This window comes from Mus caroli, unplaced genomic scaffold (assembly GCF_978045245.1).
Source record: "Mus caroli unplaced genomic scaffold, Mus_caroli_1 scaffold_1, whole genome shotgun sequence".
NCBI classification, from domain to species: Eukaryota; Metazoa; Chordata; class Mammalia; order Rodentia; family Muridae; genus Mus; species Mus caroli.
In genome coordinates this window covers 127,008,131-127,034,948 of record NW_028227256.1, presented here as the reverse complement: position 1 = coordinate 127,034,948, position 26,818 = coordinate 127,008,131, and the positions used below count along the sequence as shown (strand labels likewise).

Sequence of the window (26,818 nt, the reverse complement as noted above, 5' to 3'; positions counted from 1 at the left end):
ATTTAAACTCAAAACATATCTTTAGCCCTCACATTTCCTGGGGAATTTCCATTTTATTTTGGTGCACTGTTTTCAAACGTCAGACAGCCAAAGGGTGGTGCATAATTGTCTTTAGAATATCTTTATTCTTGCCAGGAAGGCCAGAATTTTCTACTCCCAGAAACTCCTTCTGGTTGATTCATTACAGATCCTCCCTGCTGAACCTGCCAACTTTTTGAGTTCTAAATCAGAGAGCAGAGAACTTTTATTTTCTCCTTTTCTATTTTTCAAACACTGGCCCAAATTCTAAAGCTGCCTGCCCTGGTCACTCTTGGGCATTCTTATTCTTTCTCTGATGCCCTCCACTGTACAGCTGCTCCAGGGCCTGAGCCAGCCTGCTTTCTTAAGCCCCGACTAGATAGATACTCATGGCCTCCTCTTTCTTTTATCTGTTTCCCTCTTGGTAGCTACGGAGCGCTCCAGCTTGCTTGCCCTTTTCTTTCCCTTATTTATTTTATTCAGTCTCTAATGCCATCTGAGTTTCCTTCTGAGTCCATTTAAACTTAACGATTTTGTCTAGAATAATGAGAAGCTACTCAAGAGGCCCTGTGTTCCCCAGTGACAAAGTTAGCAACCCAAATAGCAATACTTAAAATCAAATGTTGTATTATGCTATGTGCTAATTTGATACTAATGCTGAAGAAACAGAGTAGGAAAGTGTCAAGGGTTTGTTTTCTATTTATAAAAGATACATATATGTATATGTATATATATATGGCTTTTATAAATATGTTCATATATTATATGTAAAAAATAAATATAACTATAAAAGACATATACATGTCTTTCACTATACATGTGGATTTGATTATATATAAACATGTAAATACATACATATATATGGCTATATATAAGATAAATATAAAAGAAAAATATACATGTCTTTCACTACACATGGTTTTGATTATATATGTACACACACATATAAAATGAAAACCATATGTTTAGTGAAAGGCTAATGCTCATAACAAAATAATCTTGAATTTGAGCCAAAATGTTTCCGGTATACTCACTGGTGTTATATGGCAAAACAGCACATTTGTTACCACGTGTATTATAACATGCTCTCTGTTTAGAAGCCGTATGTCACAAAGATAAGCAGTGGAAGATATGCTGCAAATTCATTTCCCATTTGATCTTGAATTAATTTTGGTCAATGAATATTCAGGAATTATGCTTTCCATTTTTCTTTTTTTCCCTTCCTTCCTTCCTTCCTTCCTTCCTTCCTTCCTTCCTTCCTCCCTTCACACATGTTGTGTGTGAAAACTTTTCCAGGGATATGGGCAAAGGGTTATTTAGCCAGAGACAGTGTCACCAAAGCCAGCTCCAGCAGAGGTGACAGCTCACAAAGCTGGGAACCTGGAGCACACTGCACAGGCTGCAGGCAACTCAACAGGTTGGAAAGCATTTAAGCTGGTGAGTCTGGTCTAAAGCTCTTCCAGGCAGCTAGGGTGGTTTCTGCTTCTTTGCCAGGCAGCTGGTCTGGTGTTACTCTTTGCAGTTTGGCTTGTCTTTCTTCTTTGCAGCCTTTATTTCTTAACTCTGGTAGGGAGGAGCCCAATGAATCTGGTCAGTTTCAGGGATTTCCGAAAGCTGTTGAGTTGTTTACCTTCCTGCTTGAGGAGCATCTCTGCAGGACAAACTGTTTCAGTTTTTGAGGATACTACCGTTACACAATTGTACTCACATTCACTTATCCATCTTATCCCAGGGCAACACCAATACTTTTAAGATACTGATACTGTTCTTTAAACTATAATGGCAAAAAAGCTCATTTGTAAAGCAACCTCTTCGTTGATAGAACCTGAAGATATTCTCAAGTCATTTAGAGCTAATAGTACACAACAATGGCTGTCACTTGTGTTTATAAATTGCGTTAGTGCCTTTGACACTCATCATTCTATCCTATGGTCCCGTAGTCTTAGTTAGACCAGCAGATTATTTATAGTTTCTTCCACGAAGACCCCTCTCTCCCAAGCAAGAGAAAGCATTCACTACTAGCCTTCTCATCTTTCCAGGACTATTTTGGAGGAAAATTCTAGAAACTATGGGACACTTATCTTCGATATATCTGAAGTATTGTGTGTGTGTAATATATTAATATGGATATATAGATATGCATGTCTATCTTTGTGTAAGTAGAAGCCAGAGGTCAACATCAGGTGTCTTTTTCTTTCTCTATTGTCCCGAATTTTATTTTATTATTATTATTATTATTATTATTATTTTGGTTTTTTGAGACAGGATTTCTCTGTATAGCCCTGGCTGTCCTGGAGCTCACTAGAGCTCACTGGCTGGCCTCAAACTCAGAAATCCCCCTGCCTCTGCCTTCCAAGTGCTGGGATTAAAGGCATGCGCCACTACTGCCCGGCTCCTAATTTTATTTTTTTATAATGTTATTGAATTAAATTTTTGCTCCTAATTAAATTTTTATAATGTTATTGTGTATGTGTTTCTACATGATGCATGGGTGGGCACGTGTACTTCAGTGTACTTGTAGAGCTCAGAAGCCAATTTTGTAGAGTCAATTCTCTTCTTCCACCTCTATATAGGTTCCTGGGATTAAACTCAGATCATCAGGTTTTTGTGTCAAAGTACCTTAACCTATTACAGAAACCTTGTCAGTGGCCCTTCTACCCTCCTTTTGAGACAAGGGTGAACCTGGAGCTCACTCTTTTCTGCTGAACTGACTGTCCAGTAAGACTCAGAATCTGCTTTCTCTGTTCCCTCTCCTCCCTGCCCACACAGCTCTGAAGTTACAGGCACATGCTGACATACATGCTCAGCTTTTACTTGGGATCTGAACTCTGTTCCCAGATTTATGAAGAAATATTTTTACCCACTAAACTGTCATCCAAGGACCCAAAACTTTTAAAGAAACCATTGTTAAATGCTAGCATAATAAATGGTCTTTATTAGAGGTCATTGTAATGGAGAAGATGATGCTAGTTCTTCTAGGAAAAATTGAATCATGGTGACTACAGTTCTTGAAATTGATGCTCCAGTCCATTCTAGGCGCCCATATACAAATACGGTGCATTTGAACCCACTGTATGAATTTGAATCAGCTTGGAACTACTGATGACCCATCAGCTTTGCTTCTGTCCCCCTTAAATCTGCTCAGGCTGCTGCTGAGCAACCTCCAAAGATCTCAAGGGCAGAGGCAGTCAAATGGAGCAGGCATGCCATTTAGCACAGGTACCACAGGGACTCTGCAGGAGCAGTGTAGCCTATAATTCCCAAAGTGAGCGTCCAAGAGGGAAGGGGAAATAAATAGACCTCAACTGAAGAGTGTGCTAGCTGGCTCCCTTTGGAAGAGGCCAGCTTGAAGATGTCCCCAAGAGAAACTGAAGTTACAAACCCAGAAATGCTTCCTAGTGCAGTGGACACAGAGTTAAGGTAAAATGTGACTGGAACACTCTTAATATAACCAACGTCACTGCCTAAATAGGTAGCTGTTTAGAGGAATGTTTGGCACAGTAGTCTGTGTGAAAGCAGGGAAATGAAAATTTAGCCTTAAAAAAAAAAAAAAATGTTCCCAGTGGTGGCCATTTCCACGAACTAGATTGAGGGTTGCCAAGCAACGAAGAGTAACAAAGGCTGATTCTAAGTTCATTTAAACCTATACCTACAAGGCATGATTTTAGTATTCTCTACTCCAGTGGAAAACACACCCAGTTGGAGTTGACTCCACTCTATAGAAATATCCTTCACCTTATTTCACAGGTGTTGCTATGGTGATCTATTTATACTGGTAATCTTTAGTATGCAATACCTTTTCAAACAATAGCATAGTTTTTTTAGTACATGTTTACCAATTAATCACTTAGCCTTCTCAAGGCTGGGACCATTTTTTTTAAAAGCCATTTTTTACTAGCAGTATTAAATTGTTGCTTTGACCAAGTGCCTAACAAAAGCAGCTTAAGGGAAGAAGGGTTTAATTTTGGCTCCTGGTTCAGGGGAATGAAGTCCATCCATCACGCTGTGGGCAGGCATAGTGTTGGGAGCAGCTCCATCTAACCAGGAAACAGAGGAAGGAGAAGAGCATTTCTTCAAGACTTTCTCCCTTTCCTCTTTTTAGTCAGTCTAGGACCTCAGCTGATGTAATGGTGCCACCCACATTCAAGGGTAGGGGTTTCCTTCCTCAGTTAAAGTTTCTTAAAAGGCACTCATAGACCTTTCCAAAGGTGTGCCCCATGGATTTTTATGTGTTTTTTTTAACCCCCAAAATTGACAAGGGACATTTACTATCATACTAAAAATCTAAACCAATACCTAATTCCATAAACACCATGTTAACCATAAATGGAATATTCCAGTCTTGCATTAAGATCTACCTCAAACGCTCACTTTCTGGCATGCTGTTGTTTTCTTCTGAATTGCTATAGAATTTTTGTACCTGTTTCATGAACCTATTTTGCCTTGAGTTAACACCTTTATTGCTGGGTCGTAATCAAATGCAGCTACTTCAGGATAAGAAATGGGTTTTCCTTGGCACTACATCCTACACCAAGGCTTCCATTCAAGGTCATACTTTGATTTATCCATTAACATTAACCCAGTTAAATATCACTGAGTTTAACTATCTTCTAGCATTGAGGATGTAAAGCAAATAAAATAGATAAAACCCCTAGTCTTCACAGAGCTTAAATTCTCTTGGGGGGGGGTTGGTTTAGACAATAAATAGAACAATAAAGATTTTTGCTTTGATGAGGAAATGTACAGATTGTGACATTCTTGACCCGATTCAAAATAATCAAAGGCGACTGCTACATGGAAATGATAGCCCTGACTTAAAAACATCATCATCATCATTATCATCATCAACAAACCAAAAAATAGATACTGGTATATTTAAGGAGCTGAAAGAACTTCAGAAGTACATATTGACTGAAAAAGAACGTCTCTCTAGAGCAAAATTTGAATCCATAGGGATAAGACACAAAAAGGAGAAACCCTAACACTCTCTCATTGAATTTAAGACACACTCCACAGGAGGAATGCTATGCCTGGTACTACTGCAATGTAGTCCTCATTAAAAACTTATATCCAGGGAGATAATAGGCCCTAGGGGGAACTGAGTGCTGTTGTTTAGCTAACAGAACTTCAAGATAAATTTTAAATATTTGTTTCCAATCCAATGGTCACAAAATGAGAGAGAAACCAGGAGTCCCGTAAAAGGAGTTGTGGGTGTAGAGGAGGTTGATCAGGATGCAGGGAGATCACACAAGTGGGAACATGGGGAAGATCAAATTCATCATCTAAACAAAAGGGGAAAATGCCCTAATTATGGCAAGAAGACCTCTTGAAAGCTGGGGATACTAAGGGAAAATAAGACCTACAGTCATTCTATTTATAACTGAATAACCGTAACATAGTTATATATGATAATCTTTAGAAGTTCTGTAGTCTCTGTTTTTATTTTAGATCAATTTTGTTTGTTTCTTTAAGGATGGAAGCCCCACTATGACCCACCACCTCCCAAGTGTTGGGATTACAGGTAAATGGAACCATATCTACTTTGTAGACCACTTAAAAAATATAGAGTATATTCTATAGTTGATAGTCTATGAATATTACAATTTATAACAGGAAATGGGAGAGCCACTTCCCTTTTCTTTATCCTTAAAATTTTAATATTATATCTTGAGGGACTCTGGGGCAGCTCTAGCATGGCCAGGATGGCTCTGGCAGGCCTTGCCCTTCTTCCCTAGTCCTTCTTCCTTGTTAGACTTTAGACTGCACTCCTAAAGCTAGCTGCTAGGGTCTATGTCCTTATTTGGCCACTTTCTCTTTCTGAGGCTGACTACCAAGATCCAGCTAGTGAAGCCCATCAACCACCTAATCAACATGACCAATCAACATATCAATCACCTAATTAACATGACCAATCAACACATCAACCACCTAATCAACATGACCAATCAACACATCAATCACCTAATCAACATGACCAATCAACATAAACCACTCCTCCCAAGTCCCGGTCTAACATAAATCCCTCCTTTTTCTCTTCTTAAAAACTACACCTGTGGGCTGAGTACTGACTGCTCTTCCAGAGGTCCAGAGTTCAATTCCCAACAACCACATGGTGGCTCACAACCATTTGTAATGCTATCCAATGCTTCTGGTGTGTCTGAAGACAGGAACAGTGCACTCACATACATAAAATAAACAAAATCTTAAACAAACAAACAAACACCCCAAAAATAACCCAACAAAAAACAAAAATTATGCCTGCAAGGTCCTTGCCTAAGTCAGAAAGCAGCCACTTTGACCTTTCTTCCCTGCTTAATAAAGGATTTCTCTGTGAAGCAGGTGTTTGGGTGTGGTTTGTGTTTGATCCTGTTGTACTGGCTATTTTTGTGTCAACTTGACACAGCTGGAGTTATCACAGAGAAAGGAGCTTCAGTTGAGGAAATGCCTCCATGAGATCCAACTGTAAGGCATTTTCTCAATTAGTGATCAAGGGGGAAAGGCCCCTTGTGGGTGGGACCATCCCTGGGCTGGTAGTCTTGGGTTCTATAAGAGAGCAGGCTGAGCAAGCCAGGGGAAGCAAGCCAGTAAAGAACATCCCTCCATGGCCTCTGCACCAGCTCCTGCTTTCTGACCTGCTTGAGTTCCAGTCCTGACTTTCTTTGGTGATGAACAGCAGTATGGAAGTGTAAGCCGAATAAACCCTTTCCTCCCCAACTTGCTTCTTGGTCATGATGTTTGCACAGGAATAGAAACCCTGACTAAAACACCTGTGTCTAGGAGGAAACCCTCAGTGTGTGTGTGTGTGTGTGTGTGCTCTCCTTCATGACTATACTTATACAAATTGATAGACTATAGACAACTTGGCACCCTATTTTCAGGATCCTATATAAGAACATAACAATGGTCATGAGCCACTTGGCTCCCCAACACTAGATAAATCCTGTCCAATAGACCTTGCTGTGATGGCGAGCCTGTCCATGCTCCTTACTCTGTGGCAACCAAATAGATTATTCTTCTGTTGAGCATGACAAATGCAAATGAGGAAATAAATTTTAAACTTGAACATTCATTGATTTTTAAAGTAAATTTATATAGCTACATGTTGCCAGCAGTTAACATTCAAGCTCTAGATTGTGATAAATGGATGTCACCAAAACAAAGCTAGAACATATTTTCTTTTCTGTTTTGGCTTGGATCCTAATAGGTTGAGGTCCTTTGCTTGACTACAGGGATTGGTTTCATCTTATTACATTTTAGGAAAGGAATGTATAAGCATCAAGAGTGTTTGCAAAGCAGAGCACTGTTTATATTTATTTTAACTGAAACAGTACGGAAAGTATTGGTTTTAGTGGAATGGTGGATAGAATCAGGTGACTTCATCCCGCTGCATAGCTGCCTTTACCATCATTTCTAGAGGAAGCCCTGCCTATGCCGAATCTTCCTATAAAGGGATCCTGAGTCTCCAGGGTGTAAGGTTTCATCTCGGGAACTTTATTTCTCTTGATGCAAGGACAAAACGCAAAGCAACCAACACTAGAAATCTCATTCAATCAAAGGTTTTCTTCTATGTGGTCCTCTTAGTAACTCTATCTCCTTTATTTACCTCACTTCTCTCTGCCTTATGCTATTTATGTAACTAATAAAGAAGGACAGGAAGTGAATACTCTGGAAGACAAATGGACAATACCTCTTCTACTGACGAGGTGTTCCTTTGAAGCAAGGGCTATATTGTCTACAACACCTGGCATGGTTCTTTGTGTGATGTACTTTGTGCACTGTGGAGGTTCAAGAAATATTTGCTAAGTTTATTTGAAAGTATTTTATAGAGATTCCCTACATATTTTAAAAGTTAGGTTTCTAATAAAAAATGGAGTGAGGTACATTCTTACCCAATAAACTCACTGTCAGAAAGTTATGGGGAACTTGGGAATAAAACCCAATTATATTAATCCTGGATCAGTAAAACAGATGTGATGGTTGGATTTCTAGTCTCATCCATCTTGTGTTGGTATTCCTACTATTCCTTATACCTGAAACTTTTGTGTCCATTGACCAACACTTCCATTTTCCCTAGCCTGGGGATCTGACTATTAACATCCTCTCTACATGTCAGTGAATTTATTTGATATTATTTGTATAAGTGCAGTGTCTGTGTCAACTTCACAGTGTAGTCTTCCATAGTCATCCAGTAGTGGCAAATGGTAAGATTTTTGTCTTTAAAAAAAAAGAACATTTCATTGTATGTATCTACTTCATTTTATTTATCAATTCATCCATCAATGGACATTCTGTGTATTTCTATGTCTTAGTTATTATCAGTGATGCAGCCATCAATGACCATGAGATGGATAGCTCTTGGAGATACTGATTATAATTCCTTTAAAGAAATACCCCTAAGTGGGTCAGTTTGACCACATGGCAATTCTAAGTTTTGAAGACTTTTATTGGTTTCCTTACTGGCTGTATCAATTTGTGTTTCCAGTAATAGTGTTTAGAGGATACTTTTTTCTCCATCTTTAGCAACATTTATCATTTGGTTTTATGCTCTAGAAGCAGTATTTCGATACAAGTGAGGTTTTAATCTTATGATGGTTTTATTTGCTTTTTCCTAATGACAAAAGCTCTCTAGCTCCTCCCCATATACCTCTGTCCATTTGCATATCTTCTTTGGGGAAATCTCTATTTATTCTGTGGTGTTTGAAATAAGAATGGCCTCTCACAGGCTCATGTACTTGAGTGCTTAGTCACCAAGGAGTGGCTATTTGAGAAGGATTAAGAGGTCAAAGTTGTCCCTACATGGAGGCCCAGAGAGGTCACTTTGTGAAGCTGTGAAGGTGAACCCTGGCTTGGGTTAAGAGACTCCAAGATGTTGGAGGTGCCAGAGTCATGGGATACTTGCTGAGGAAAGTTTAAGACCCAGTGTGAAACCAGCCCAAGAAAGAGAAGTATGTTGCAGTCAACAAAGCTGAAAGGAGTTATACAGTTGAAGAGCCAACAGTTGACATCAAACATGGAAATGCGGAATTTGGAGTTTTCCCTCCTGGGAAATGACCCCCACAGGCTCATATATGTGAATGCGTAGTCACCAGGGAGCAGCACTGTTTGAGACAGGTTAGGAGGCTTAGCCTTGTTGTCACCATGCTCCTGCCATGATGAGAATTGGGTAAATCTGTCAAACTTTAAATACATGTTGCTTTGGCCATGGTGTCTCTTCACAGCAATAGAATGGTGACAAAAGAGTTCCCTTGGCTGACTTTTAACTGGATTATTACTCTAGGGTTTTTGTTTTGCTGCATGGATCTGTGACAGTTCCTTCTAGACTTTGGATATGAACATCTCATTAAATAAATGTTTTGCTGATATTAGTAGTTTCCCCGACTTAATAGGCTGTTTTGTGTTTTGTTGCTGTTGCTATTTTAAAATAGGCATTGGATTTTTACATATTTGAAGGCTCAGATGTCTGTTTTCCTTCATTGCTGTGCTTTTAGAATCATGTGCAGGCAATCATGGTGAATGCTCTAGACCTTCCTCAGTGATTTCTTTCAGAAGTTTTACTGTTTCAGAGCATAGAGTCAAGTCCTTATTCCATTTTGTTGATTTTTTTTCTTATGTGAGGTAAGATGATTACACGATTAAATAATTCAAATATTGGGAAGTGCATATGACATTTGTCTTTTCTTTATTTACAATAGTGACAACTAAGTAACCCAACAGTTCAACTATAGAAAGATACAGGTACCACTGACCAATAAGATATAGACAATTTTACAACTAATTTAAAAGTTTTATGTGTTAGAAGATTCACAGTACAGTATTGAGTAAAAAGGAAAGGGAAAAACATGGAGAGAGAAGACAGCAGAACCCTGAGTATTAATTAGAAGTGATTTTCAAACTCTCTTCTACCCTTACATATATTTTTTAATATTTTTATTACATATTTTCCTCAATTACATTTTCAATGCTATCCCAAAAGTCCCCCATACCCTCCCCCCCCCCACTTCCCTACCCACCCATTCCCATTGTTTTGGCCCTGGCGTTCCCCTGTACATAAAGTTTGCAAGTCCAATGGGCCTCTCTTTCCAGTGATGGCCGACTAGGCCATCTTTTGATACTTATGCAGCTAGAGTCAAGAGTTCCGGGGTACTGGTTAGTTCATAATGTTGTTCCACCTATAGGGTTGCAGATCCCTTTAGCTCCTTGGGTACTTTCTCTAGCTCCTCCATTGGGAGCCCTGTGATCCATCCACTAGCTGACTGTGAGCATCCACTTCTGTGTTTGCTAGGCCCTGGCATAGTCTCACAAGAGACAGCTATATCTGGGTCCTCTACCCTTACATATTTAAAATGTATTTAATATCAGGAGTATGATATCCAGATTATTCTGTAATATATAATTTTGAATTTAGATGTAATTCTCATAGAGACTGATAGGTATTCTCATTGATGAAATGAGACTATTCAGGACAAATTAAGGTATAAAGGCTGGTCTATTGAGACAGCTGTTGGGTGAGATAACTAACAATGCAGGAGGGGGTCAGAGAAGTCACCAGGCAGTGGGAGACAGAGGGAAAGAGAAAGAGAAAGTGCAAGCACTGAGAGAAGAGAGATGCAGGAGATTGTGTGTGTGTGTGTGTGTGTGTGAGAGAGAGAGAGAGAGAGAGAGAGAAAGAGAGAGAGAGAGAAACCAAAATGTCTGAATTATGTAATGAAGAGCTGGTGGGTGACAGGAAGCCCAACCCCTGGGTTGGAAAGTTCAGCACAGAGGGCAGGGAATGCCAGCTATGCCCTGTAAACAGGTAAGGACTGACGGTTGCTGGGAGAACCTGGAGGCCAGGTTCCCTTTGGTATGTTAAATATGTACCTTAGTCATTTTTCCCAGGTCTGAAACCCAATAGAGGATATAGGATAAAAATCAGACTTCTAGAATGTCAAGCACTTGTAGATTAATTTGGTTTTACTCCCCTCCTTTTTTTTTTTTTTTTAAATTCGAGCATGTTGGTTTTGATGAACTAGCTGAAACATCAATATTTTGGCGCCATGCAAGTGAAAACTAGCCAGGCGTGAGTTCCAAAGGGAAGAGTGCCAAAGGAGATCTCACAAAAATGTATCTTGGCTTTATAAGCATAAAACAAAAGTTTGTAAAAGAATAGTTATTTGCATTCAGGAAAATTAGAGGTATTATACAAAATGGAACTGGACTACGAATCGGTTTACATCATGACAAGAACATCTGTAAGTCATGGGTTTTCATGCAGAGCTATTCGAAAACAGATTGTTTTTCTGCCTGGAAGATGTTAAACATGGTCAGTATTTGTGACAGAGGAAAAAAAAAAAAAAAAAGAAAACATCACATGGTAGAAAATGGGGTTTGGGAAGCCCAGATGCAGGGCTGTATGTGGTGCTGTAGAGTTTGGGGGTGTTCAGATGCAATGATTCTTATGTGTTACCCCAGCACTCTGACAGTCTCTTTGGAACCTGAATGGGAGAGCAAGCATTAGCTTTTTTGCACAAAGCTTTGCACAGAACAGACCATCAGCAGGCACTAAAAAGGGCTTAAAGGCTTATATCCCACCAGCTCCAGAGCTCTTTAGGATGTCCTTTCCAGTTGCCTTTGCCTTTCCTAACAAGCTACAGTGTAACCAAGAGTGGCTGAGAAGGAGTTAAAAATTACAGAAAAATCCGAGAAAGGTATAAACAGTCTTTTCCTAGAGGATTTGCCTTTTAAACTGGAGCTGCTTTGATGCCAGGTATCCTTGGTGGCCAGTGACTGAACACTTCGTAGATGCAGAGAGCTGGGTTCATGTGCTCCCGAAGGGCATGGCCTGTAGCTTTCCATTCATTAAGGAGTCAAGCCTTGGGAACCAATCCCCTGCCTGCATTGCCCATTAGAGAGAGAAAGAGAGAGAGAGAGAGAGAGAGCGCAGAATATGGGCTAAGAGGATTTGAAGAATAAAACTTAGAAGATATTTGGACAGTTTGTTGCATTTAAGGGTCCTAACTTAAAAAACAAACACACAGAAAATAAAACCTCTTTGATGTATAAGTGAAGAGTCTCAGGACATAATGAAGATCAGTACCTAGAGAGGAACAGAAATTAAGATGCAATGAAATTCTGTGCAGTATTCTTAGTGTGAAACACACTTTCCAGCTCACTAGGCTTGTTTTTCTGTTGTTGTTGTTGGGGTTTTCTTGTTTTGTTGTTGTTGTTGTTGTTTTGTTTTGTTTTGTTTTTCTTTTGGTTCTTCCTGCATCCATCTCTGGGGTTCCTTGGGTTACTATTAGGAATGACATTTCAACATCACTTTTAACTTCAAGCACATTTCCATGGAAAAACAAGGGTTTGGATGCCAGAGAAATGTGAACGTGATCTCTACTGGATCATTTAACCCATGCTTGGAGGCAGCTGCTTATCTCTGGTCCTGTGTTTCCCTAGATGGATCAGTATGGCTCACTTCTGAGGACCTTTGAGCATGAGAGCCCAGCAGCCGGTCTATAGGAGCCACATAAGGTGTTTGAGCTATCAGGCACTTCACAAATCATTATGCTTCAGGCTTTTCATTTGCTACTTAACACAGATCCTTAACCTTCACAATCAAACTAAGACTAAAGGAAGAGAAATAGAGTGAAAACAGAAAAATGTGGGCCAATCAACCGCAAAACAAAGACGAGCAGAAATATTGATAAATAGCATCGCAATAAATAAATAAATAAATAAATAAATAAATAAATAAATAAATGAAGTGGTCACAGGTGGAAGACATTCTCCTCCAGTCTACCCTCACCACCGGTCTGTGATGGAGGCACAGACTGGGAAATCCCCAGTACAGGGAGTTCAGTGGTGGTGTTATACAATGACAGGACAAAGAAACTTCTGATTAGCTGCTGCTGCTGCTGGTAGTGCATGCCATGAGTCCCAGCACTGGGGAGGCAGAGGCAGAGGCAGATGTATCTCTGTGAGTTCAAGGCCATTTTTGTCTACAGAGCTACTTCTAGGCCAGCCAAGGAAACCCTGTCTCGAAAAAATCCAAATAAACAAACAAACTAACTAACCAACAAGTAAATGAATGAACAAACAAATGAATGAATGAATGAACAAGAAAGAAACTTCTGGTTCTTCCAGGCTGTACTTATATGTCCTTTGGCTCTAAAGCCAAAGGCTAGTGAAAAATATGAAATCTGATTTTATAACTCTGATTCTTTGATTCTGCAAGGATTTTGGAGTAGACTAGTGCTTTGAAGCAAGAAGAATCTTGCTCCAAGGCAGAAGGACATTTTAGATGTACAGACACACCCTCCTTCCTTTCCCATAAAATCGCAGGGCCCCAGCTCTGGTGGTATTTGTTCAATCATGCTCATCTTAATGAACCCCATGTTCACACACCCGGCTTCTTCCACTCCGTTACCCATGCACCCAGCCCCTCCACACTTGTTGACTATTCTATTTTAGTTGTTTACTCTTAAACCAGTATATGCCTTTATTTAAGAGACAAATATTTAAACTTGGCACTCTACTTTGTATCAAATGACAAATTAGACACCCAAGAAGAGCAAATTCCCGGTGGGTACGTTAGTATGAGCTCCATGGTTGAATTCTTTAGGCTTCAGTTTGAGCTGAAGTCCAAAGTGGCCTGGCTCCCCAAAGACCTCAGGCCCTAATTTGTTCCAGGAGATAATGCCATGGCAGTAACATGTTTGCCTGGTTACAAGGACTTCCTGAGAGGCCAGCAAGGTTTAGCTGGCACTGGATTTGAAGTAACCTAGTGTCTCTGCAGTTTGATTCTCAGCAATTTTGTTTTTTTGTTTTTTTAAATGCATGTAGTAAACACCTATTATGTAAATAAAAAGAAATATCAATTTGACCTTCTTTTCAAACTCCCAGATAAATTATATTTGAACCAAAAATAAAGTAATTGCTTTCAGGATGCAAAGTCATTGTTTAAAATTTACTGTTTAAATATATTTTATTATAAACATGTGGCAAGTACAGCTTATTCATATTACTCTCACTTGGCACCCAAAATATAGTTTTATAAAGAAAGAATGCCACATGATGTATTCCTCAGGATTATGGGAACGCTATAAATTATAGTGGGTCCAGGAACATAAAAAACAAAAAAATAGAAGCTTTGGAGATGTGTTTGAGAGTTGGTTTTTTAAATTAAAAATCTTGAAACTTGACCAAGGCAACTGTAACTTCATATGTCAGATATGGATATTATAACGCACTGAAAGCATTACTGTGAATGCTTATTGTAAGTGTCAAGTAGAATTGCACACGAATATACCATAAACAGTACTTGCCACACGCCAGGTGTTCGATATGTTTGAAGACCTTACTAGATATACAAAAGCATGTGGGGGAATGACCAGGTGAGTTTCTTGAAGAACAAAAGTGTCAGAAAACAAAACAAAACAAAACAAAACAAAACAAAACAAAACAAAACAAAACAAAACAATGAAAAACAGAAAACCAAAACCAGCAATAACAGCAACAAACCCAAAAACCAGAGATCACAAAGATCTGCAGTGGAGGTAAAGGAAGCTACAAACAGCTCAGGAAAATGAAGTCTGGAAGCGAAAAGCACTTGGCAGGAGAGGAAAGTGCTTCCCAATGAGGTGTTCTAAGGAGTCTGTACATCTCCAGACTTGTTGGTACAACAAATAAGCTGCCATTTATAAAAGGACACTTGTGTGATCCTGAATGGAAATCTCTCTTCATAGAGATTCCATAGCTGCTTCTTAAACAGAGGTGGACTTAAGTCGCTCCTCCCAGCTAGCTGCTCTGTGCTGCTTTATCTCACACAGGTCTTGGCAGGACACACTGGGAGTTTCTGATGTTAAAGTTAGAGCAGGCAGTTGAAGATCAACAGCTCTGGGTCCTATTATTATGTGCAGAACTATTGTTGATTCCTATCCCTTCTAAGTAGACATGGAAAAGAATTGTCTCTTGACAGTGGTAAGCTTCTTAAAACATGATGAGTTTGTGTGTTGGCAGCACATACAGTATGAAGATGTCAGTATTAATTTGGCTCCTGTGGTTAAAATCTATATTAAATGTGAAGTTTGAGATAAACATCAAAGAACATAGCTCTCTATGGGAATGACAGATACAAATGACAAGCCCTATTTATTCTGCAAATCAGTGGTCCAAGAACCTCAGGACCAGAACAAATGAACATCTCAGAAGCCTTCCTTGAACTCCATAAGGAATAAGGAAGCCAAAGGAGGTAGACTCAAGAACTGTCTGCTTTCGTCAGGAAAGATAAACTCATTTGACACACGACATGGAAAGATAAACGCATTTGACGCATGATGTGGAATTCACTTTGAGGCTGTCTGCATTTCACTTTCCTCTATTGTCTCAAGGAACTGACATTTTATGATTTCTCAAACTTTGCACTAGATCTTGAGGTAGAAAACTGCAAGATAAACAGGCTCTCTTCCCTACTGAACCCCACCCCATGTTCCCTCTCTTCCCTTTCCTGGCCTTGGTCTCTCACATTGGCCATCATTCTTCCTTGCCATTTTCATGGACGTACTACCTGTGAACTGTGTCCTGCATCACATGGCCAGAGCAACCCACAAAGGCATGGTGGGGCTCTCTTAAACCGAAGTGAATCTTCACACTGCACAGGTTTGCAAAAGCAGGGACTCAGATATATCAGGATGGATTTACAAGATAGCACTCCCCATCAAAAGCTCCGTGTGCCCTATACCTTACTCATCTGCTACAAGCTCCTCAAAGGAAATGTCTTTATGAGGAGGAGGGGCCAGTAGAAGCCTGGCCTCCTTGGAGCAGGAGCTAAGGAAGGTGATGAGAAACCAGGGGTGGGAGGTGGGGGATGCGGGAAGGATATAGAGAAGCAGCTTTTGGATGTTGGGAAAAAAAAATTCCTCCTCTTAAAATAGCATAGAACTGACCTTCAGTACAATCTCTGTGTGTGTGCATTGGAGGGGCTGATACTTGCCTTACACCTGATTGTTAGAACTAAAAGTCCCCTACTGCCGGGTCAGGAAGGGATGTTTGGGTGAATTGTGGGGCATCTATTTGATCTCCTTCTTTTCTCCACCAAATATCCGAAGATTTTTAAGATAGGAACCACAAGGCTCATCCAGTGCTGTGTGCTGTCTGGAAGGTATAGTGGAAGAACAAGGCAGGGCAGTTACGGGCATTAAGAATGAGGAAGGAGAAGCAAGGCTTGATGTTAATCAAGAGAGGAAGGAATGAAGGCAGTCAGGAAAAGAGGCAGATCTAAAGTAGGCAATCTTGAATTAATTGCAGGTCTTAGCAAGGCAACCAATAACGAATTAGAGTAGTTGGCTAAAGGCTATTCCAGAGTCTGATGTCTAAAACAACTCTTATCAGATCTGACACCACTTTAGATGATGACCAGTTCCAGGGTGTGCCACAGGAATGAATGGAGGGACTGAGACAAGAAACTACATCACTGGTGGTGACTCAGACAAGGGAAAAATTGTCTAAAAGTCAAACATGGATATGAGCCATCCTGAAAACATAAGTGGACAGTAGATAAAAATGAGTGCTGAGGGAGTTTCACATTCTTCAGTGACTAGCAGGGGTGTGGAGATCAGGCATTGACAAAAGTCATAGAATGTTAGTTATTGCTTAATGCTGCTCTAGGAGAGCGAGAAATGTTTTATGAGAGGGTGGAGGAGGAGTGATTTAATATCTATATGGACCAAACATTAAGTTTTTAGGTACTAGTAGACCACAGAATTAGTGAAGCTGGGTTGTTATTCTTAATTTTTTAAATAAAAATTTTAAGTGGAAACTGAGTTTGCATTGTATAAAATGGTAGGTAGAGTTTTCTCTCGTTTTGCATATTTTCTTTAAGACATCCTTTCTGCCCTTGAACTTATATTAATTGTAGGCTTTCAATTGTTCTGCTGTGTGTCTGTATAGGGTTATAATATATTTACTATTATAATGCCTCTTAGATAACACCCAGACCTTGTGACTCATGGCTCCTAGGAAAGTTGAGAGCCATTTAATCATTGATTTAAAGCTCTGATTGATGGTAGTTAACACAGGGAGCCACAACTGGACAAAGTGCAAAGAGTGAGAGACCTTGGAGTACCCAGCCCTAAATGCCCTGTCTTTATTACAGTCTTCTTAGGCTCAGGGATCTAAGCAGAAGAGGAAGCAGGAAGACTGTAAAATCCAGGATGACTCCAAGGAAATGGTCTTCTAGATACCAAAGGACTGACGCTCATCTGAGCTCACAGAAACTGTGACAGCTTGCACAGCCTACATGGGTTGAAACCAGACAAATCCCAGCAGTGAGAAGATGAAGTGAGCACAAAGTCCTACTTTAATTGGGAAGTAAGCTCTTTGTAATGGATAGACAGTGGGAGAGGGAGGATCAGTTTTCTTCAATGGTGTGACACTGAGTAGGTCAACCACACTCCGAGGCAGACCCTATGCCCAGCAACAGTGGTCAACCCTGACAAAGGATTCCATGGTTTTGTTTATATGTGCTTGCTTTGTTTTTAAGACAAAGAAGAAACATGAAGTTGGGTACACGAGGGAGGATCTGGGAGGAGTTAGGGGAGGAGAAAGAATATGATAAAACACGTATGAAATATTTTAAAAAATAAGGCCCTGTGCTTTCTTGTTTTGTGACTTTAATATTATAGAGCCATGAGCACACATCACTAAGATCCAGGCTGGTAATGAAAGAGCATCATTAAGCTAAATCTCTGTCTATGGCAGTTTTTAATCTGTCCATTCTTGTGTTTATTGGGTATATCTTGTATGACATACATTACATTAGCTGTAGAGATTTAAAAACAATGAATCCTTCCTTAGTCTTTGTTCTTGAAAGGCTATGGTATGATGGCAAAATCAAATGCATACCATTGTTGGATGCTGTAATAGAACACTTGGCCTTGTACGGAAGGCATAGAAGCTTTCATCGTTAGTTTTAGTCAACTTGGCACAAACCTCGACATATTTGGGAAGAAAGAATTTAAATTGAGGAAGGGTCTCCATAAGATTGGTCTGTGGGCATAAGAGCCCATGTTTTAGTGACCCTCAACCATAAAATTATTTTCATTGCTACTTCATAACTGTAATTTTACTACTGTTATGAATCCATAATGTAAATATCTTAGGTGATCCCTGTGAAAGGGTCATTCGATTCCAAAGGGCTCTTAGCCCACATATAGAGAACCAAAATATGTTCTCTATGTTCTAAAAGAACACAGATGCCAGTCCAGACAACTCCAAACAAAACTCTATGCAACAGTTGAAGGAAAAAGGAAAACTTTTCATGATGTAAACAGGCTAAACAAGTTCATGGCTATCAGACCATCTCTACTGAGAATACTGGCAGCAATACTTCAAACTGAAGAGAGGCATGAGGGTGGCCAAGAGACTATAGCAAGAAGACAGATGAAGTTATAATTATCAAGACACAAAATAGAACCAAGAACACAAGCAGAAAAGAAAAAAATAAAACGACAGCAGTTTAAACACATCTTTCAATAGCAACTTTAAATATTAATGGCCTTAATTCCCCAATTAAATGACACAGGTTAGCTGAATGGGTAAAGAAACAAAATCTATTTTTTTTGTTGTTATTTGCAAGAAAGTCATCTTGCCTTCAAAGATAGGTACTACTTCTTTGAAGTAAAAGGATGGAAAAAGATTAGGAGCAAATGGGACAGAAGACAAGCAGGTATTACTTTCCTAAAATCTAACCAAATGGACTTCAAGTTGAAACTAATTGGCAAAGATAAAGAAGGACACTTCTTCTCAATAAAAGGAATAATTAATTAAGAATACATTATAATCCTGACCATATAAGCACCAAACTCTTGAACATCCAATTTCATAAAATTCATGCTATTGGATTTCAAGATGTGTATTAACTCTAACTCAGTAATAGTAGGTGATTTCAATACCCCCTTTCTCTAATAGGCAGGTCATCTAGGGAAAAAAGTAATAAACAGAGAAACATCATAGTTAAATGATATCACACATCAAATGATCCCAACTATATAATATTCCACCCAAACATCAAGAAAACATGCATTCTTAGAATGTGAATATAAATGTGTGTATGTAGAATGAATGCAATCCCAGGCTTTTGTCAAGAGAATAGAGTGTTCCTCACAAACTGACAGCAGGACTCACACTGCTGAAGACAACACCCATCCAACTCACTGAGCGTGGAGAGGGCAAGCCGCTGCCTACATAGAGCCTTCATTCCTATGTTTAGTGTCTTTGGTATGGCTGGATACTCTGCAAGCTACCATAAAAGAAATGTAAACACCAACCTAGACATGAAACCTTTGACCTACAATCTGCTCTGCCTGGAAAATGTGCTAGGGCAATGGTGGTGAAAAACTTATGGGATTGACCAACGTCTGACTTGATGGAACCCATATCTGACAGTGCCTGGGTGATTGTCTTAGGGTTTTACTGTTGTGATCAGAACACCATGACCAAGGCAAGTGTTATAAAGGACAACATTTTATTGGGGATGCTTACAGGTTCAGAGGTTCAGATCATTGTCATCATGGCAGCATCCAGGTAGGCATGGTGCAGGAGGAGCTAAGAGTTCTACATCTTCATCTGAAGGCTGCTAGCAGAATACTCTATTCCAGACAGCTAGGATGAGGGTTTAAAGACTATACCCATAGGGCCACGCCTACTCCAAAAAAAAGACCACACCTACTGGAATAGAACCACATCTTCTAATAGTACAACTTCCTGGGCCAAGCATATATAAACCATAACAGTGGCCAAGAACCAGAGACTAGAGATCCCAGAGACAGGTTACAATAAAATACTACTGGTCTTAAAACAAACAAACAAACAAACAAACAAACAAAAGAGTAACAATAAAATGACTCCTAATTATATTCTGCTATACACATAGAGTAGTGCTTTGCTTAGCCAGCATCAGAGAAGCTTCCTCCTGTAGCAGATGGGAGCACCTACAGAGACCCACAACCAGACATTATACAGAGAGTGAGACCTTGGAACAACATATGGGATCTCTCCATTAAACCCTTCCCCTCCAGAGCTTAGGGAACTTCACAGAAGAGGAGTCAAAAGGTTTAAGAACCAGCTGGGATGGAAGACACCAGGAGAGCAAGACCCTCTAAATCAACTAGGCTAAGCTCATGTGAACTCACAGAGGCTGAAGCAGTAAGCACAGGGCCTGCACTGGTTTGCACATGGTCCTCTCTGTCTATTACAGCTTTCAGCTTAGTATTTTTATAGGACTCCTAAATGTGTGAACAAATGGATCTCTGATTCTTGTGACTTCCCTTGGGGCTTTTTTTCCCCTTAGTTTGCCTTCTCCAACTTTGATGTGATGTTTTGTTTTATTTTATTTTATTATGTTTGGTTGTTATCTGTTCTATTCTAATGAGACACAGAAAGGGAGTGGATCTGGATGGGAGAAAAGGAGGAGAAGGGACTGGGAGGAAAAGAGGGAGGGAAACTGTAATCAGGATATATTGCCCGATAAAATATTCCATTTTTAATAAAAGGGAAAAATAAAATAATGTTTAGTCAACAAGAAAAATAAATAAAAAATATATTTGAGTGTTTTCTATACTATTTCACCAAAGCCACACAAGCTGTGGTTACCATGTAGTGAATTAGGTTATTTACTTTTTATTTAGCTAGCAGAAGATGAATGGAATGGCTGCTTCCTGGGTTACTTTTTTCTTTTGAGTCAGATCAGTTAATTCTTCCTAGGAGCATTGGTTACTTTCATTTTACCTTTACAATCTGAGATAGTAAAGTTAAATAAAATATGCCTTCAAACCTAAAAATATGAAAAAGAGAAGCCCATGCAAGTTTTTGTAAAACAGGGCATGTTCTTGGACACAAAGCAACTCTCAAAAAAAAAAATAATTAAAATAACTATGTCACCTATCTGACAGTACAATAAAGCCTGAAATCAACAGAAAAGAATCTCTAGAAATTATATGTAAATATGGAGAATAAACACCAGACCACTGAATGGTGGATTAGTCCAAGAAAAAGTCAAGATGGATATAAAAATAAAGGAAGATGAAAACACAAGATACCCAAGCTTCTGGGAAACATTAGTAGCAGTCATAAGGCGAACATTTATAGCTGTAAGTGCATGCATTAAAACATTAGGAAGAGCACAAGTAAGGACTTGAAGATGCAGCTTAGAAAAAGGACGTGACAAAGCACTTAGAACAACATCAACAAATTAAACCAAAGTCTAGGAGATGGGAAGAAATCATTAAAGCCAGGGTAGGAATTAATGAAATAGAAGCAAACAAACAGTATAGAGAATCAGCCAGTCTGAGAGCTGGTCCTCTGGAAGTATAGCCAATAGACCCTTAGCTGAGTATGGGAAGGAAACCCAAATAAGTAACATCAGGAATGAGGGAAACATTGCAAATACACACCCAACAATTCTGAATGTTTTAATGGAATATTAAAACAACAACAACAAAAACTCTACTCCATTAAGTTAGAAAACTTAAAACAAATAGATGAATTTCCAGATTCATCAAGATACCAAAGTTCAATCAGGAAGAGATCAGATCAGTCACCTAAACACATCACTACCACCACCACCACCTCCACCACCATCCATCCATCCATCCATCCATCCATCCATCCATCCATCCATCACCACCGCCACCATCACCACCATCACTACCACCACCACCTCCACCACCATCCATCCATCTATCACCACCACCACCACCACCACCATCACCACCATCACCACCACCATCACCACCCCAACCACACATCCCCATCACCCACCAGTATCACCACTACCACCTCCACTACCACCACCAAAGATTGAAACAGCAATAACAAACCTTCTGATTAAAAAGTCTAGGCTTGTATGAATTCTACTACACTTTCAAAGAAGAACTACGTCCAATACTTCAAAAATAAAGAAAACAAACAGAAGGAGCATTTTCAATGTCATTCTGCAAAAGCCACCACTACTCTAATACAAAAATTAGGTAAAATAGCACAAAAAGAAAACTATAGGCCAACACTCCTGATGCACGGAGATGCCAAAATTCTCAATAACATACTTGGCAACTGTGGTGGTTTGAATGAAAGTGGCCCCATAGGCTCATAGGGACTGGCACTATTAGGAAGTGTGCTCTAATTGGAGTTGGTATGGCTTTGATGGAGGAAGTGTCTCACTGTGGGCAGGCTTTGAGATGTGAGAAGATCAAGCCATGCCTGATGTGTCTCTCCCTGTTGCCAATGGATCCAGATGTAGAACCCTCGGCTATCTCTCTAGCACCATGTTTGCCTTCATGCCACCATGCTTCCTGCCATGATGATACTGGACTAAACCTCTGAGACTGTAAGCCATCCCCAATTACACGTTTTCCTTTTTAAGGGTTGCCACCATCATGGCATCTCTTCACAGCAATAAAGTCATAATAAAGAGACTAATCATGCATAGACACATATCAAGGAATCACCTACCTTGATCAAATTGGTTTTAGACAAAGATGTAGAGATAGTCCATCATAAGCTAGTCAATAAATATAATATATATATGTGTACTTAAAGACAAAAATCCCATGGCCATTTCAATAGATCTGGAGAAGGTCTTTGACAAAATCCAACATGCCTTCATCATAAAAGTCCTAGAGAGAGTAGGACTAGGGAAAACGACTCAGCATAATTAAGCATATGTATGACAAAGCCACAGCCAACATCATCCTAAACGGAGAGAAACCTCAAAGCAACCTATTGCAATCAAGACCTACACAGGGCTTTTCAGTATCCCTACACCTTTTCAATGTAGTGCTTGACGCCCTAGATAGAGCAACAGGGCAAGAGAAATGCATGTATGAAAAAAAAAAAAAAAAAGGTCAAATTCTCTATACTTAATGATATGTACCTTATTTAAAAGGTTCCCCCCAAACCCTCTTCTAGAAATGATCAACACTATGAGCAAAATGGCAGGGTAGAAATTAACTTTTTAAATTTTTTTCTATAAAACAATGACAAACAGGTTGAGAAAGAGATGAAGGAATTCCCCTCCCCGCCCCTTTGCAAATATTGCCTCAAAAAAGGTAATCTATTTAGGAATAAACCTAACCAAGGAGGTGAAAGACCTCTACAGTGAAGACTTCAAATCTCTGAAGAGAGAAATTGAAGACCCCCAAAAGACAGAAAGAGCTTTCAAGCTGATAAAATTAATATTGTCAAAATGACCATCCTACTAAAAGCAATTTTAAAATTCAATGAAATTCCAGTAAAAATACCTATGGCATTCTTCTCAGAAATAATAATAAAAAAAAAACCTGAAAATTTACAGTGAAGCACCAAGGACCCCAGATAGTCAAAGCAATGCTGAGTGGAGTATCATGAAAGACTTAAAGCTCTGTTACAGCACTGTAGCAATAAAAACAGCATGGAGTTGGCACAAAATGCAACAAAATGGAGGACTCAAATATTAGTGTACACATCACAGCCATCATTTGACAAAGATGCCAAAATCACACACTTTCAGAAAGAGAGCATCCTTTACAAACAGTACTAGAAAAAGCAGGATGCCCATATATGGAAAAACGAAATCAGAGGCATGTCTACCACCCTGCACAGAAACCGACTGCAGTTGAATCCCTGAGGTCAGTGTGCAGCCCGTGAGTCTGAACCTGCTAGATGGGAGTGTAAGGCCACCCTACAGTGTGTAGGCACAGTGGAGGACTTTCTGAATGGGATCCCATTTGCTCAGGGATCAAGGCCAGCAACTGACAAATGACTTCCTAAAACTTAAAATTTCTATGCAGCAAAGGAAAGGAAGCCACAGCAAGGGAGAGAATCTTTGCTAGCTACTTATCCATAGAAATAACTCAAAAAGCTAAGAGTTAGGAAAACAAATGGCCTAAAAATGGGCCATGGATTTGAACAGAGGGTTCTCAAAAGAAGACATAAAAATGGCTAAGAAACAGCTTTAAAAGGGTTCGGTATCCTTAGCCATCAGGGACATGCCAATTAAAATGACCTCAACATTTCATCTTATCCCAGGCAGAACAACTGGCATCAAGAAAGAAACTGGTTAAAAAAAAAAAAAAAAAAAGAAAGAAAAAAAAAAGTAAAACGCTGATGAGCATGTGGAAAGTGAATCCCTCATTCCCTGCTGGTGGGACTGCAAACTGGTGAAGCCATTCTGGAACCCAGTGTGGGGTATCTCAAAACGTTACAACTAGATCTATCCTATGATTCAGCCGTATGCCTCCCGAGTGTGTACCCAAAGGACTCAATATCCTACCATAGAGACATTTATTTGCTTAACCATGCTTGTTGCAGTTCTATTCACAGTAGCTAGGAAACGGAAACTCAGAGGTCCTTCAACGGATGAATGGACAATCAAACAAATACACAGTAGAATTGGACTCAGTTGCAAAGAAAAGTGAAATCTATTAATTTGCACGAGTACATGTGTGTAACAATAATAATGAAGGAAAAAGGGGTCAGACATTTTAGAGAGGTTGGGGAAACAGGAAGATTTGAAGAGGAAAGAGTCAGGGATAGATACGATTGTAATTAAGTACCCAAGAATGAAATAATAAATAAATGGGGGAAAAGTGTGCTGGAGATGAGGAGAAAGGAGATCAATTCCAAGATCCTGAAGTCCACCCCAAATTTACATGATGTCCTGTGATGTTACTAATTAGAAACACAGTAGAGAAAAACAGCAGGTTAGAGGTCAGAAGAAAATGCCTCCTTTGCAGGATGGACTTGGGGGAGCTCTGAGAACGCTCTTTGTGGTCTTTGGCAGACAGTTGGCCGTTGAGTCTGAAAATCAGCGGAGTTCAATTGAAGTACAAGGTGGTATCAGTATGTGCCGAGGCCACAGGAGTAGAATACCTGGAGGGAAAGAAAGTGGTGCAGGCATGCTCAGCCTAGAAGAACCAAAAGAGATGAACTCAGTATGCACAATGCACACACAAAGGAGTTTCATTCTTCAAAAACTTAAAGGCAGAACCACCACATGACCCAGCTGTCCACTCCAGGAATATCGCAGAGAGCTCCATATCCTACCACAGAGATACCTGCACATCTACGGTTAGTGTCTCTCTGCTTACACTAGCAAGGAAATGGACCAAATGTCCGTCAACAAATGGATAACAAAAATGTAGTATATATACAAAACAGAATATTACTGACCTGTAGGAATGGGAAGTATTTGCAGAAAAATGGATGGACTTAGAATAATGATAAGCAAGGGCACCCAAACTCAGAAGAAAAAAAAAACTGGAACAAACATATACATATTCATATATGCAAACATCTGTGTGTGTACATGGAATTACATTTAGGGAGGGGAATGAGAATTAGGCAAAAGAAGGGAAGGAATGCGGGCAAAAGACCCATGAGTCACAAGAGGATATAAATTCATTGTCTTTCTGGTTTCAATTGTGTTTTGGTATTTGTTTGTTTTCTTTTTAATTTTTTTTTAAATTCTTTTTTCCTTTTTCACATGGACAAGCGCATTAAAATGTAACTATTAGTGACGCTTCAGAATGGAGATTCTAACTGCAGAGAAGTTCCTAGAGATGAGAGAGTTTGGGACTGGGCAAGTGTTTGCTTGAGTGGCTTCCTTATTCTAGGTGTGTTTATTGATTTTTTTTTTTAGATCATTATAATAAAGCGATTTTATAAAGTAAAACAATTCCTGTTTTTTTGAAAACTACCTTTGTAGAAAGGAGTAGGTGTTGTTTCCCTATTGATACAAACAGATCCAGACTGGGTGTCACTGGAGAGTCGGGTCACGCTCAGTCAACCTGGGTGAGAATAACAGGAAGTGGTGGTGAGCATTAGAAGGAAATGGCTCCTAAGCCCCTCTCCGGTACCTGTTAGCTGGGGAGGATACGCCCAGTGTTGCCAAATCTTCAATATTTTAAGAGGAATCATAAGCATGTTGTTTGACTGGGAGTTTTATAGTTATAAAATCTCTGTGCATGAATTCAGTTAGTCAGCAACAGTTATTGAGCATATACTATACACAGGCCACTGATCTAGGAGTCTGAGATTTTGCATTTAATACAAAAGACAAAAAAAAAACTTTCTGTGTATGAAGTTCACACTCAATTGTGGGAATACGCACAATTAACAAATTATTAAAAGCTATGAGTTGTGGTAAGCATTGAAGGAATGAATATAAAGGGAGGTACTAGACCTGTAATTGTGGGGTACATTTTTATATCAAACACAATGGCATAAATGGGCCTTCCTTAAGTATTTAAGAAGAAGGTCTTCAGGGATGTAATGAAAGCATGGAGACATCTGTATGAAACAGTAGTCACGGACTCTGAGTGGGACTTTGATCTGTTTGGGATTTTGTTCTGTGAGCTCAAAAGCCAGGACAAGGAAACCAGTTAACACTGGGTGGGGGAGTCTGGGGAGATGAGGGCAGAGAAGAAAGGGAGAAAGAGACCATGGGGTCTGGTCAGCGACTGTGTGTGAGTTTGTATCCTGAAAGCAAGGAAACCAGGACACATTTGCAACTTCCAAGTAACCTGCCCTCAGGAATGTGAGAGTAAGGGGAGTGGCAGACACCTCCCAGAAGTTCTCCTCAGTGGCTAGAAAGGAAGGAAGGAAGGCTGCTTGCATAAGATTGTGAAAGGGGAATCCTGTCTACTTTGAGCTGTAATTTGAAGGGAGAGAGGAGAGAATAATATTTGTTAAATTTCTAGGTGGATTATGAGACAAAGTGAGGCAAAAAAGATGACCCTTGGGAGCTGGACCTAAACCATCCTAAATGGAGGATGGAATGCCATTCAGTAAA

At 39.6% G+C, this 26,818-nt stretch overlaps 1 long non-coding RNA gene across 2 annotated transcripts in view; it reads right to left on the bottom strand.

Annotated features, from left to right (window-relative positions):
- LOC147006117 (uncharacterized) overlaps window positions 1-26,818 on the bottom strand; it is a 58,326-nt gene that overhangs the window by 20,476 nt on the left and 11,032 nt on the right. Inside the window, exons 3-4 of one of the 2 annotated variants that reach the window (XR_015047700.1) lie at window positions 25,725-25,814; window positions 24,466-24,897 (exon numbers count right to left, since the gene is read on the bottom strand). The exons of the other annotated variant lie outside the window; for it this stretch is intronic. This is a non-coding gene — a long non-coding RNA (uncharacterized LOC147006117). Of the gene's footprint in view, window positions 1-24,465; window positions 24,898-25,724; window positions 25,815-26,818 lie in introns of those variants that run through there. 2 annotated transcript variants of the gene reach the window in all.